The following is a 15,771-nucleotide window of genomic DNA, read 5'->3' as shown; positions in this document are numbered from 1 at the left end:
GAAAATAAGGGTAAAATGAAATTATAGAATTAAAGAATCTAGAATACCATGTTGATAAGATGCAATGTTAATGCTGTTGTGTCCTTTCTGTATGTTTGTATGATGTATGAAGGAAGCCCTCTGTTGACATACAGGTTACATCTGCATCAGTCATCTGGTCCAAACGTACCAACATATATTGCTTTACACTAAGACTTGCTGCACCCATTTCACTGACCAGCTACTAAGTGTCATGAAAACCTTCCTGGCAGTAAGAGGTTATCACCCACGGTGATGCTCTCAATACTGAAATGGGCTTGGAAACCATCCGTATCTTCAGTAGCAACAAAGATGCAATTACCTTAAAATAAAAAAATGGGAGACATCCACTTCTCTCAATATGATGAATTAGATTCTGCAAAGGTCTCTCACACTGGAAGATAACTAAAGTCCAGTTAAAACACTGAACAAAAAATAAATAAATAAGTACCCCTAGCTTATATGCTTCCAAGTTAATTGCAGTGTTCTGAGGCTTTTGTGTATTTTGAGAATTAAGGAGTTAAAATATTTATTTAAGACCTTAGATGTATTTATGGTAAAATTTCAGCAGTTTCCACTAAGAGAAGAGAAATTGAATATATAACTGCCCAATGCAAAAGGAGGAAGTGGAAAAAGAATACAAAGAGACAAACATGCACTTTAAAAAAAAGCAACAAAGAAAATAGTATAAAAATAATTTAGTAGGAAAATAACCAACCCTATTAAATCATGTAAGAAATAAACTGACTAAACTCAATAGCCAAAAGAAATAAATGATAAAATTGAAATTTAAAAACAGAGATACACATAAAACCATAGGAAACTGGAAAGATTGGAAGCCAAAGGATGGAGAGAGGTGGTCCAGAAAAATGAAACCCAAAGAAAGCTATCAGACAAAAGAAGATTTAAAGCAAAAAACATAGCTAGAGTAAAAGAAGGCAATTATGTAACAATAAAATACCCAGTTCATTACGTAGCTATAGTAATTCTAAGTTTGTATATATCAAATAGCTTCAAAATATAAAAAGCAAAAATAAAATAGTTTCTGAAAAATATGACAAATATACCACCACAGTGGGGAAATCACAATACAGTGTTTAATATAGCAAATATAGAAAATTAGGAAAAATAGAGGTGATATGAGAAGCCCTATTAACAATCTAAATTTAATAGACATAGGAACTCCCATAATCAACAAACTGAAAATCCACAATCTTCTCAAAAATACACAGAACATTTACAAAAACTGACCTTACACAGGGACATATAGAATGACCAGCAAATTTCTAGTAACTGGTATCATATGGATCATGTATTTTGACATCAGTGCAATTAAGACAGACATCAATAATGAAAAGATTCTCCATGCTTGAAAGTCACAGAAGACTCCTCAATAAACTCATGGGTTTAGAAGAAAATATTGAACTTTAAAAACATGTAGAACTAAACATAATGAGAATATTGTTTAACAAAACCTATGAGATGCCATTAAAGCAGTACTAAGAAATTTATAATCTTAAATGCTTATATTTAAAGAGAAGTCTAAAAGTTATTGAGCTGTCCCTGGCTTAAGAAGTTAGAAAAGCAACTGCAGAATAAACACAAAGCAAGTAGAAGAAAAGACCTATTAACAGGTAAACAAAAATAAATAAAACACAAAGTTAAAATAGAGTCAACAGAGTCAAAAGTATTTTTCTTTGAAAATAATAATAAAACATACACTGTCTGGCAGATTGGTCAAAGAAGAAAAAAAAGATATAGCCCTATTAACATATCTGTAATGAAAAAAAATGGATAGCAGGGATTTTAAACTAAATGAATAATTTTATGCTAATTTTAATTTGAAAAACAGGTAACTAGGAATATACTCCTAGAAAAATATAATTTAAGAAAACTGAAAGAACTTCAGTTTAAAAAGACATAAGGATTCAGATCATTTTAAAAGCCTCAAAAAAATTAAATAGATAAGAATCTTGGGCTTCCCTGGTGGCGCAGTGGTTAAGAATCTGCCTGCCAATGCAAGGGACATGGGTTCAAGCCCTGGCCCAGGAAGATCCCACATGCCATGGAGCAACTAAGCCCGTGCACCACAACTACTGAGCCTGAGCTCTAGAGCCCACAAGCCACAACTACTGAGCCCATGTGCCACAACTACTGAAGCCTGCATGCCTAGAGCCCATGCTCCGCAACAAGAGAAGCCATGACAATGAGAAGCCCACGCACCACAACAAAGAGTAGCCCCTGCTCATTTCAACTAGATAAAGCCCGCACACAGCAACGAAGACCCAACACAGCCAAAAATAAATAAATAAATTTATTTTAAAAAAATCTTGCAACAAGGAAAGCACGAGGTCTTGTTTTTAGCTGAGTACTACAAAAACTTCAAGAGCAGATAATTCAAATCATACAGAAAATCTTGCAAGAAATAGAAAAATAGAAAAAAAAAATCCTCTCTCTAAATCAGACAAAAAGCAGTTAAAGACAGGAAAAGTAGAGGCCAAACTTACTCATGAGTAAAGATACAAAAATTTAAAACAAAATAACAGCAAATAGAATCCAGATGTGCATCAGGCATGTATTTAGGGAGAAAATAATAAAGTCAAACAAGCTAGATTTATCCTAGGCATAGAAGAGAGTTTACCATTGGAATGAGCCATACGTGTAAGGTAACATAGTAATAGGAAAACAGTGAAAATCATACGGTCATCCTAATAGATGCAGAGCAGCCTTTGATAAAACTCAGGATACACTTACGAATAAAAGCAGAAAACAAAACTCTGTAAAACAGAAACATAAGGGAACTTCCTTAACCTAATAAAGGGTATTTGGGAAAAAAAGTGATAGCAAACAACATTTTTAACCAAATTAGAACACCCCTTAAGATTAGGAACAATAAAGGGCTATCTTCTATTGCTCCAATTCATTATTGTACTGGAGGTCCTAACTCAAACAAGGAAAACAGGAAAAAGAAAATGTGAGAATTGAAAGGAATAAACCATACTTTAATTATTCACAAATGGCTTTTTACATATAGGAGGATCCATAGACAAAATATTAGAAATACTAAAGGTTGAGTTAAGAGGCTGGATGCAAGATCAATGTATAGATATCAATTACACTTTTATCCTCCAGCAAAGACGCCATCTCTGAGGGCACCCCAAAACTGAGGTGGCTGGAAACAAACATGTCACATGTACCTAGGAGCATACAGAAATCGAGTAAGACCTATCTACAGAAAAGTATGAAGCTTTCCCAAAAAACATTTGTGAAGACAAATATATGGATAGTGACACAATGTTCATGGATAGGAGAACTCAATATCAAAAAAAGTCAATTTTTCCTCAATTGATCTATAGATTGAACACAATCAAAGCAAATTCCCTACAGGTTTTGTTGTTGTTTTTATTGTTGCTATTGCTATTTCATAAACTAACTCTAAAATCTCTATAGAAGAGCAAAAGTCCATGTACAGCCAAACATCACCCAGTAGGAGGGAAAAGATGAAAGGACCAAATATCGAGACTTCGTAGAGAACTACAGCAATTAAGAGCAGGCAGCACTGATACAGAGGTGGGCAAATTAACCAACATACAAATAGAGACAACACAGAAAAACAAAGCCACGCACTTAGGGAAACTCAATATATTACAGACTGTATATACCTAGTACCAATAAGTGGTACTAGGTGTATTATTATTCTTTATGGATAAAAATAATCCTGGATTCCTCTATCACACACAAAAATTAATTCCAAATAATTGTAAAACTGATCAAAGAAAATAAGGGAGTAACTTATAACCTTGGGATACAGAAGAATATCTTAAATGAAAGCCTCTAACTATAAATGGCCAAGGTTGTATACATTAAGTACATTAAAATCAAGAACTTCTGTTCATCAAAAAGCACCTTGTGAAAATATATGGCACAAACTAGAAGGTAATATTTTTAACAGTATGAATCTTCAGAATATATAAAGAATGCTTTCAAATCAATGAAAAAAAATACAACCCATTGGGAAACTAGACCAAGGAGATGAACAGTCCTTTTACAATAGATGAAACAGATGATAATTAAATATGTGAAAAGAAGCTCAATATTATTGGTACATTAAGTTCACTTTACTATTAATTTGTCAAAAATTAAGAAGTCCAATAACACCAAGTGTTGGGATAAGGCAGGCATGAATCTTAAAGGACACTTTTATTCACTGCTGATGGCAATGTGCACTGGTGGTATAATCACTATGGAATTCGCCAGGACATTTTCTTGTAAAGTTGGTCATGAATTAGCCTTTCTTCAGGCCCAAGCTCTCCTCCTAGGTATATAACCAAGGAAAAAAAAATGGTGTACGTATAGCAGAGATATATGTGCAAGAATATAAATAGCAGAGTATTTTGTGACAGTAAAAGACTGAAAATAACTCAAACACCCACTGACAGGAGGAAGCATGGATGTTAACCTTATCAGATATTATGTAAGTGAGATGAATAAATATAGCTACACGGAACAAGGTGGTTAAATCTTAGAAACAAAACACTGAACAACAGCATGACACAATTTTTAATGAGTAACATTATATATACTTTTAGGAATACAGACTACCAAAAATAGCAAGGGAAGATTAAATGATAGTGTGGGGGAAAAGCAGTCAGATAGAGGAAAATGTCCACATCAATGTCACAGTGTTAATGATGTTTTTGTTTAAGAGACAGGTTCATGGATATTCATTAATTATGCTTCATAACTCACATACATAAAGTGTTGTAAGTACCAGATCCAACTTCACACATTTCTTTAAAAGATCTGCTTAGAATGGTGTTGTCTAATCTGGTTCAGATTTAAAATGGGTATCTTTCCATGGGTACTAAATTTTCTAGATGGGGAAATTTTAAAAAAATTAAAAATCAATAGTGGTTTTCTCTGGGGAGGACAAAGAGATGAAGCATGTACATTTGTATTTAATAACCTGTCTATATTTTAATAATTTTACACATGCATATACGTATTTTAAAAAATTAAGTAACCAGCTTAATTAGTAAGCTTTAGGAACTCGAATTTGGTGGTTATGAGCAACAATAGCTCATTGGTTTCAGAAAGTTCATTGTTGATTCATCATCAATGAAATTAAAGAAAACAAGGATGTCCGGGCTGAGCTGGTGGCCAGCTCTCTGAACGGATGTCCTGGACCATGCCCACACCGCCTCCCAATCCCACGACTCCATCTCCCTGGCCAGGGAGGCAGCTTTCGGCGCAAGAAGTCCAGATTCAACTCCAATACCAGCTCTTAAGGTCTACAGACTTCATGATCCTTTCAATAAAGAGGACATCCTTTGGGTCCTGTCCTATCAAAGAATAAGAACCTTCCTCAGATTTTGTACTTGTAATTTCTTCTCTATTCTATTGGAAGCTTTTTGATTCCCTAAAAACGGGGGGAAAAGGACTATGAAATGTTTTCCCCTGGCTAGCGCCCTCTTCAAAGATTATGAAATATGATTTTTCCCCATCTTGGAGCAATTTATACACAAAACATCCTGCTTCTTGTTAATGCTCACATTCAGTTCACTCACTCACACAGTGGAGAAATCACAATATGCTCTTCATTCTGATGTTTCAAAACCCCATAGTTCATTTGATTTTCTTTCTGGGGCATATTAGTGATAAGATTACACTCTCTGGTGTTCACTTCAGCTTGCACCACAGTGTTGAACTTGAACTGAGCAGAGAGAATCCAGAACAATATTACAAAGTACCTTGTGGTCATCTTATACAGCCTACACTTCCTAACACTTCTAGGGATGGATGCCCCAGAGCCCAGCTGGCCACTTCCCTCACCACACCAACCCCGCCCACTAACGGACTTCATAGTGATGTTCCAAAACTCTCAAATAATTCATCACATTTCAATATATATGGCCCCTCCCATAGCTGGGTAGTTACTACTGGCACTCAAGATGTCTTGCAAACCTAAATAACTTCCTGTTGGCATGGATGCAGAGGAACTGACATTCTAATACATTTCTCATGGGACTGCCAAATGTTACAGCCAATGTAGAAAACAGTTTGGAAGTTTCTTGTAAAGTTAACCATATCCAGCAAAAAAAAGACCTTAAATAACTTCCTTTGTGAACTTTCTGAACCAAGATGTTCTCCAGGACTTCCTAATCCTCCCTGCTTTCCTGGTGCTGAGAGTCCACACAAAACCTTCTTTATGAGGCAGAAAGGTCACGTGAGATCTGGAAGTTGGGTGTCCTGGCTTTGTTGGGCTCCACCACCAATTTCCAGTTGCATCATCTTGAACAAGTCGCTTTCAGTCTTAGTTTTCTCAACTGGACAGTAGGAAGAACAATAGCTATAATCACAGGAGAGCTGTGTAAGCTAATAACTGTACACAGTGCACATGGAGGTTCATGTATGAACTCCAAAGCGATATACCAACGACAGCTATTAGCAGCCATCACTAGTTACCTCATCTCTCCCTAGACATTTGGACAGTGGCTTCAGAAGCCAGAGAGTAAATCAAACTCTCTAGGGTTGTGGCTTCTCCCTGTTTTGCTGGAAGACATCCCTTAGCCAGATCCTCCAAATTCCTGCACCCTCCCTAGGAATCAGAATACCCCTCCTCAGAGAACAAAACGTGCATGACTGTGGGAACACCTAGCCCTCCTCACAGCTGTGAGCAATGTGCTTCCTGTCATCTTGTTTGCATCTTCTGTTGTTCCAAGGTCTGACCCCACCTGCATGCACACCACCCTCACTGCCCCTTCCCTCAGGTCCCAGAGGAGGCTGCAGATGGTCATTTCATTTGCATTTGGTTCCTAACCAGTAAATAATAGCTGAAAGTTGTTTACACATCATGAGAAATGTCCCCATCCTTCACACACATCTGATCCTCACACGGAACTTCCGGGTACGTAGGGAAGCATTGCTGTCATTCCCATTTTGCTATGAAAAACTCCAGGCTCTGAGACGTCAGTGACTTTCCCAAGCTGCAATGGGCAGTTAGTGGCGAAGCTGGGCCTAGACCTGTCTTCTGACCCCCTGTGTCCATCACTTCCTACCATACCACAAAGGCTTGAATTTGCTCTGTGTGGCCCAAAGCAGAGATTTTCTGGTTTTGTTGGAGAGGGGCTAAGCTATAGCCCAAAATAACCTTTTACAAGTACACAGGCCTTTAGCACATTCCTCACTCGCCATTAAAAATTATAGAAGAATTTTAAATAGTTGCAGAATATGTAACTTCTGGCATATTGGAAATATTGCCTTTTTAAAATAAAGTAGCAACAGTTGAAAAAATGTAATTTCTAGTATATCTTTTTTTTTAATATGCATGAATAGCTGAAGCAATCCTGAGAAAGAAGAACAAAGCTGAACATTTCTCAATTTCAAACTATATGATGCAGCTACGGTAATCAAAACAGTATGGTATTGGGTAAAACAGACACATAGATCAACAAAACATAATGAAAATCCCAGGAATAAACCCATATGCATAGGATCAATTAATTTTCAACAAAGGCACCAAGAATATACAATGGGGAAAGAATAATCTCTTCAATAAATGGTGTTGGAAAAACTGGATAGTCACGTGCAAAAGACTGAAACTGGACCCCTATCTTACACCATAAATCTAGGAGAAAACCTAGGCAGTAAGCTCCTTAACACCAGCCTTGACAATGATTTTTTTTTATTTGACACCAAAAGCCAAGGCAACAAAAGTAATGTAAACAAAAAAAGCAAACATCAAACAAAAAAGCTTCTGCACAGCAAAGGAAACCATCAACAAAATGAAAAGGCAACCTACAGAATGGGAAAAAAATATTTGTAAATCCTATGTTTGATAAGGGGTTAATATCCAAAATATAGAAAGAACACATACAACTCAATACTAAAAGTACAGGGCTTCCCTGGTGGCACAGTGGTTAAGAATCCACCTGCCAATCCAGGGGACACGGGTTCGAGCCCTGGTCCAGGAAGATCCCACATGCCATGGAGCAACTAAGCCCATGCACCACAACTACTGAGTCTGTGCTCTAGAGCCTGCGAGCCACAACTACTGAGCCCATGCACCACAACTACTGAAGCCTGTGTGTCTAGAGCCCGTGCTCTGCAACAACAGAAGCCACCTCAATGAGAAGCCCACACACCGCAATGAAGAGTAGCCTCCACTCACTGCAACTAGAGAAAGCCCACACACAGCAATCAAGACCCAACACAGCCAAAAATAAATAAATAAATTTATTTTTTTAAAAAAATAGTAAAAGCATAAATAATCTAATTTTAAAATGGTCAAGGAACTTAAATAGATATTTCTCCAAAGAAGATGTACAAATGGCCAACAGGTACATGAAAAGATGCTCAACATCACCATTCATCAGGGAAACACAAATTAAACCACAAGGAGATGTCACCTTACACCTGTTAGGATGTCTATTATCAAAAAGACAAGAGTTAACAAATGCTGGCAAGGATGTGGAGAAGAGGGTACCCTTGGACACATGATGGAGATGTAAACTGGTACAGCCACTATGGAAAACAGTATGGAGGTTCCTTAAATTATTATAAATATAACTGCCATGTGATCTAGCAATCCCACTACTGGGTATATGTTCAAGAAAACAAAATCATGAACTCAAAGAGATAATCTGCACCCCCATGTGCACTGCAGCTCTATTCACAGCAGCCAAGGTATGGAAAAACCTAAGGGTCTGTTGGCAGATGAATGGATAAAGAAAACGTGATATGTGTGTATGTGTGTGTGTGTGTATATATATATATATATATATAACTATTATTATTATTATTATTATTATTATTATTATTAGGCCTCAAGGAAAGAGGAAACCCTGCCATTTGCAACAACATGGATGAACCTGGAGGCTATTTCTCTGCCTGGAAATAAGCCAGACAGGGAAAAAGACCACACAATATCACTTACATGTGGAATCTAAAAAAAAAGGAAAGAAAGTAAAACTTAGAGAAACAGCAAAAAGTAGAAAGGTGGTTGCCAGGTGCAGGAGGGTGTGGGAAATAGGCAGATGTTGGTACACAAGTGTAAACTTTCAGTTATAAGATGAATAAGATCTGAGGATCTAATGTACAACATGCTGACTATAGAGGCCCCTTGTTTAAACAAATACACTCAGAAAAAATACATTCATTTCAATGCACCTCTCCATAGAAAATACGTTAATGCATGATTTTATTATAACCATGTTTCAACTATATGTTCGTCCATATTATTTGCATATTTAGCTCCTTCCAATAACTTAAGAGATGAAGACAGTTTTCACTGTCAAACCAATGAGCCAATGAGAATTCCTTTCTATCAGAAAGATTTTACCTTGTTTTTAAATTCAAATAAGTGTATTTATATATACATAATAGATAAATTATGGAATACACTCATAAAGTCAGCCATTAAAATAAGTAAATTCAGGATTAAAATGAGATTGAGATAATTCAATTATGCTATGCAGTTTTCAATACATGATAATGACTAGATACTAAAGGTTTCCTCATTGATATTAATCAAGCAATGCTAAATGTAGCTAACATCATAAGTATGATAAAAGGATGATATTTCTCTGGTAAAAGTGCTTGCATGTGTTTGTGAAGCTCTGTTCTTAGGCTTTGGGGAATAATCAAAAAAGTACTGTATTTTTTAAATCGGGGGGAAAATATTCCATTAATTTTGTTAAGCCACATGATCAAACTTTTCCTTTTGACTGTTTTCCCTGCTTTCCATCTTTTCTTTGTATTAGGAGCACAAGAGTGCCCAATGAATCTGTCCAAATCACTTTTTAAAAAAATCCTATCACGACCCTTAGCAAATCATAATGGTTCCCTACCAGCCACAGGAAAGAGTCTAACTCCAAACCTTCAGGGTCCAGCCTGAGTGGCCTTCCGTACTGCCTTCTCATCTCTATCCCTTTCTCCTCTCCACTCAGACATGTCTCAGCCGTGAAGGGATCTAGTACTCAGCGCCCACTTCTCACAGCCTCACTTCTGCTCTGTCCTGAGCTCAAGTTTTGGGAATTGGCATTCCACATCTGCTTGTTAACATTAGTCAAAGGAAAACATAACAGCAGAAACCTGCCCCGTGTCTACTCTTCCATCCCTCTTGGCCCAAGCTCATGACCTTGCACATAATAGATGCTCATTAAGTGTCTGCTGCTTGGCTGTCTAGAGAAATCCACACTGTCCTAGGGAATAGGCACTTGCTTCTCCTTGACCAGTGGTTCTCGGTGCCTCTGCACTTTGGGATGTGGAAACACCGAGAATGCTCACGGAGACTTAGCCAGGAAATACTGACTTGGCAGCATGGCTTAGAGGATAGCATATATAGCTCTCAAAACAAAACAAAACAAAACAAAATAACAAAAAAATTTTTTTAATTAAAAAACAAAGAAACTGCAATTGAGACAAATGTGGAAAATGTGGTCATTAAGATTTATTTTAACAGGGCCTTCCAACATAGCATCTCAGAACAGCATCTCTAAGTGTTTCTATTTCTAAAATTATTGCTCGTGTAACTACCTCAGCCACTCCAAAACCATGAGAAGTTAAGCAGGGTATTGATATTTTCGATTCTAGTTAGAGTTTTAAACGACCTTTGCCTTAAAGCTTCACCAGCCAAGAGCAGGGTTGAGCCCAGCTGTCCCAGCTGCAGCTCTCCAAACGCCGGCCATTCCCAAGGCTGAGTCAAGGCCAAGGCTCAGTTAAAGTTTCTTAACAGAAGATTTATTTTCTTACCAATGACATTCTCCACTGGGGGAGGAAAGAAAAAGAAAACAGAAAACTATCTTTTAGATATAGCTACATCAATGACAGAAGTGTGAATTGGGGGTGGTTTATATCCTACGGAGGCCGTTCCTCTTTCTAAATCCTAACCATTTAAAAATATCTTTGCTTGTGCTGGAATGCCATTTTCTGGTATTTTGGCTTCTTCAACATGAATCTTTTGTAACTATGAAGCCATTTCAGCTCTTGGAATTTGCTGGAGACAGATTCCCAAGCAGAACGTCCTGGGAGGTGGGAGGTGGGCAGATTCAGGAAAGAATGCACAATTCCACTTGGCCTTGCAGCGCATCTTTTCCAGGGTGCTTTCCTGTTTTCCTCATACCTGAGGGAACTCTGTCTCTGGACCAGCAAATGTACTGCGGAGAGGGATGCGGTCACCCTAAAACGTTAAAGTCGAGGTTAAAAAAACAAAAAAGAAAAAGAAAAATCCTCTTAATGTCCAAGGCCTAAGAAGCAGGGGAAGCGCAGCTTCAAATGTCAGCTGTCACATTTCTTTACTGCACTGACGAGCCGGCGGCAGGCCTCCCTCTGCCTCAGCAAAGAAATGTGTTGGTAAGAAATTAGCACTATAGTCCCAGTATTACAGAGGAACATTGATAATATTGGTATCTGGTTCGGGATTCAACATGAGTTCTCGCACAGGCCCTTTTACAGTGCAGGCAGTGAGGGAGGGAGTTCCCTGGTGGCCTAGTGGCTAGGACTCCACACTCTCACTACGAGTTCAATCCCTGGTCTAAGAACTAACATCCCACAAGCCCAGAGGTGTGGCCCAAAAAATTTAAAAAATAAAGGGCAGGCAGTGAAAAGGCAAAGCGGGGTGATAACCTGAGTCTCGGGAGAAGGAACGCTGGAATTTAGGTTCCCGAAAGCACCCCAAATCCCCAGGTTCAGGCACACGGTCAGCCCACCTCCTCTGGTCTCCCCAGCCATTCCCTCCAGTGTCCCCGGCCAGACAGCTCTGGCCCTTCTCCTGAACCTCCAGTCCCCCTATCGCCCAGCCCAACCTCCTCCTCACGACCGATGTCCACTGTCCTCAAGTCACCGTGGTAATCTCCAGGTGACCTGGGCCATCTCTCTCCTGCAGATGCTATTGCTGGGGCCACCCCTTTCAATCTGTCCCTCTCTGCTCAGCCAAATGACAATTCAATTCTTTTTTTTTTTTAATTTTATTGGAGTACAGTTGATTTACAAGTTTGTGTTAGTTTCAGGTGGACAGCAAAATGAATCAGTTATACTTATATATGTATCCATCTTTCTTTTTCAGATTCTTTCCCCATAGAGGTTATTACAGAATACTGAGTGGAGTTCCCTGTACTATACATTAGGTCCTTGTTAGTTATCTATTTTATACACAGTAGTGTGTATGGACCTAGACATTATCATACTAAGTGAAGTGAGTCAGACAGAGAAAGACAAATATCATATGATATCATGTATATGTGAAATATAATTTAAAATGGATACAAATAAACTTTTTTACAAAACAGAAACAGACTCACAGATCTCCGTAATTCAATTCTTGAGCTATTGTGTGTGTGCCCTCAACTCCCCAGCTGAACTGTCTAGAAAAACACACAATCTCACTGATGGGGTCTTTCAATTTGTGGCCAAGAGCTCCAGGTGGACTCTTAGGACTAACAGGTGATCACTCCGCACCTCCTTCCCTTTTTCCCCAAACTTACAAGCCCTCCTGCACCATGGCACTCTCAGCTGGTGACTTGACTTCCTACTTCACAAAGAAAATAGAAGCAATCAGAAGAAAACTCCTCTTCTGAGCACTACCTCAGCACCCATGTATCTGTCATTTAGTCCGTTCCCCACCAGTAACTATCTGTGTTCTGCCTGAAGCAAACAACTCCACCTGTACACGAACACACCTCCCTCACCCACTCAAGACACGCTTCCAGAAACCCTCTGTCCTATATTATCACCTTTTTACTCTCTACTGAATCATTCCCATCGAAGTATAAATAATGTTAATGCTTCCAACTCAAAACGAATTCTCTTGGCCTGACTCACCCCACCAGGTACCACCCCATTTTTCGGCTCCCCTTTGCAGCAAACCTTCTCCAAACTGCCGTCAACAATCTCGGTCTCAGAGTTCTCCCTCCATCTTTCCCTCGGTTGCCATAGTCACCAGACCCACATGACATTTTGCTGTTTTTATCGAAGGCACAAATGACCTGCGTGGCACTGATCCAAGAGTCAATTTCAGTCTCCACCTCATCTGGCCCATCCACACACACTGGGCACAGCTCATCATGCCCTCCTTCTGAAGTGATTTCACGTGGCTTCCGAGATGCCTCACCCTTGGATTACCCCTCCCTCTCTGGGGGCTGCCTCTTGGTGTCCCTCTTCCTTTGCTCCTCCTAAAGCTGGAATGTTCCAGGGCCCAATACTGAGAACTCCTCTCTCATTAGGATCTCACTGCCCTTATTCCTTTAAATCCCAACTGCAGGCCAAAGACCCCCGTTGTACCTCCAGCTCAGATCACCATCTTCAAGTATCAGATCTGGATATACCTGTCCACTCAGCATCTCCATTTGGGGGGGGGTCTTATAATCTCAAACTCAACCTGTTCAAAACTGAACTTCTAACCTCTTTTGGCACCAAACCTTCCCCACCCTGCAGACTTCCCCATCTCAGGTGGTGACAACTCCCTCTAGTTGCACAACCTAAAATCTCTACCATCATGATGGACTTTCCCTTCTTCTCAAGTCCCACACCCATTCTGCCAGGACATCTTAAAGGCTCTTTCTTCAAAATATATCTAGAAGGTGACCACGTTTCCCTACGTCCACGGCTACCAGTAGAGCAGGCCACTGAATTATCTCTTGTCTGAATTACTACAATGGATTTCTCTAATGACCTCTAAGTGTTCTCCTGGTCTACCCCCCATCCTTCAACGCTGATACCAGAATGAGCCTATCAAAATGGATCACGTCCCTCCTCTGCCTAAAACACGGCACTGATTTCCCATCGTAAAGCCTAGAAATCCCCCCCAATAGCCCGCGATGCTAAAGATGGTCAGGTTTCTGTTACCTCCTGACCACTCTCTGCCCCCCAACGCCTGACTCACTGCTTCTGCTGGCTCCCCTGCCTCTCGGTGTTCCCCCAATGTGCTGCAATGCACAGACTGGACTCTGGGCCTTCATACCCACTTTTTCTTCTAGCTCCAAGTCTCTTGTCCCAGTCGGTTAAATGGCTAATTCCCACAGTTCCTTAAATCTACTTTCAAATGTCGATTTTTTAATGAGACCTCCCGGAGCACTCCATTTAAAACTCCACCCCTCTAAACTTGATAGCTTTTTATTTTCTCCACAACACTTATGCCTGGGAATGAGACATGAAGTTTACTTCTTCACATGGTGGTCAGTCTCTTGGTGCCTGTCCCCACCCTCCACTCACACGCCCCCCCAACCTGGAATCTCCATGAGAGAAGTTTGTGTCCGTTGTGCTCACTGTGGGTCCTGGGTTAGAACAGCATCTGGCACAATACGGTTGCTCAATCCATATGTTCTGGACAACTTAATGAATCACTGAGACCCTAAGGACATCACTTTGATCTTCTAAACCTGTTTCCTGGTCTACAAAACCAGACTAGCAATAACAGCCTCATGAGCTTGTTAAAAGCAGAAAATGAGGACCCGTGTGGTAATCTTTGTAAAATATTAATTACTATAACCGCTTAACATAATATGTTGAAGACCATCCTCAAAATTCATTCAGGGGAAGCAAACTAGGCAACTGCTTATTTGGTGTGGTTTAAGAGGTACAGAAAAACCCATCCAGGTTGGGGTCTTTCCCAACAATGGCCTAAGAGCCCACCAAGAAGACATAAATGAAGGTTTTCAAGCTTTCATTTTCCAATTTCAAAATTACCTTTGAAAAGTCCTGATGGGAGGAGAGGAACGGTCTTCTGGCCAAATCCTGGTGTCCTGATGTACTCAGCTGGCCCTCCCTCTCATGGCAGGCTGCCCATCTGGAGTAGTGGGGGAAGATCTCTGGCACTGGGGTCCATGCAGACCTGGGGGATGGGGAGTGTATCAGACTCAGCAGGGTGAACACCTGGGGAGCAGGAGAAGGGTACAGGAGCTTAGAGAGCAGGTTGGGGGGTGGCAGGGGGCAGCAAAGGTCATTGTGCTGATTTAGAACCCAGCATCAGCCTTTCAAATCCCCAACCCAAGAGGGAAAGCTATTGATAGAACTACTAGAAATCTAATCTGATCAACATTTGGAAGGTATCACTGGAGAAGAAACTAAGGTTTATGGTATAGGTAATCAAATTCCACAAAGAAGTTAACAGATAAATCTACCAACACAGACAATTCTCAGATAACAATGTGTCCCTGGGTCTCCATTTCTGTCCCCTCCTTTTCCAATCACAGCCATTCAGGTTTGCCCCAATGGGACTCCTACAGGCAGAGGTTTAGGGCCATAGAAAAGTTTCAACATAAGGCAAGATTATGTTAACTGTAATCCCCAGGGCAACCACTAACAAAACAACTGAAAAATGTATAAAACATGAACAACAGAATTAAAATGGTATGCTAGAAACTAACACAAAAGAAGGCAAAATGGAGGAATAAAGGAACACAAAAGACATAAGATCCATAAGGAAAAAAAGCAAAATGGCAGACATAAATTCTGTCTTATCAGTAGTTACACTAAATGGTCTAAACGCTCCAATCAAAAGGCAGAAATTGGTACAATGGATAAATAACATATGCTGTTAGAAGAGCACCAAAACAGAATCAAAAAGAATAAAATACTTATGAATAAATTTAACAAGATATACAAGATTTGTACATTGAAAACTACCAATATATCATTACAAGAAATTAAAAACTAAGTAACAGAAAAGACATTCTGTGCTCATGGGTTGGAAGACAATATCGTTAAGGCAGCAATACTTCCCAACTTGGTCTTCAGATTCAATGCAATCTCCATTAA

General features: G+C 39.5%; 1 protein-coding gene across 10 annotated transcripts in view; it reads right to left on the bottom strand.

The window, feature by feature from the left end:
• Positions 1-15,771, bottom strand: part of RNF144A (ring finger protein 144A) — a 117,157-nt gene that overhangs the window by 77,642 nt on the left and 23,744 nt on the right. For 6 of the 10 annotated variants that reach the window (XM_082642938.1, XM_082642933.1, XM_082642941.1 and 3 more), the window contains exon 2: positions 14,701-14,845. The exons of 2 other annotated variants lie outside the window; for them this stretch is intronic. The gene's annotated coding sequence lies outside the window, so the exon portion shown is untranslated. Of the gene's footprint in view, positions 1-14,700; positions 14,887-15,771 lie in introns of all 10 variants that reach the window. 2 more of the 10 variants (XM_082642935.1, XM_082642936.1) reach the window with 1 other exon arrangement.

Source organism: Mesoplodon mirus (genome assembly GCF_964341445.2).
Source record: "Mesoplodon mirus genome assembly, chromosome: 14".
NCBI lineage: Eukaryota > Metazoa > Chordata > Mammalia > Artiodactyla > Ziphiidae > Mesoplodon > Mesoplodon mirus.
The sequence above is the reverse complement of the archived record's forward strand: the minus strand, read 5'-3'. Positions and strand labels throughout refer to the sequence as shown.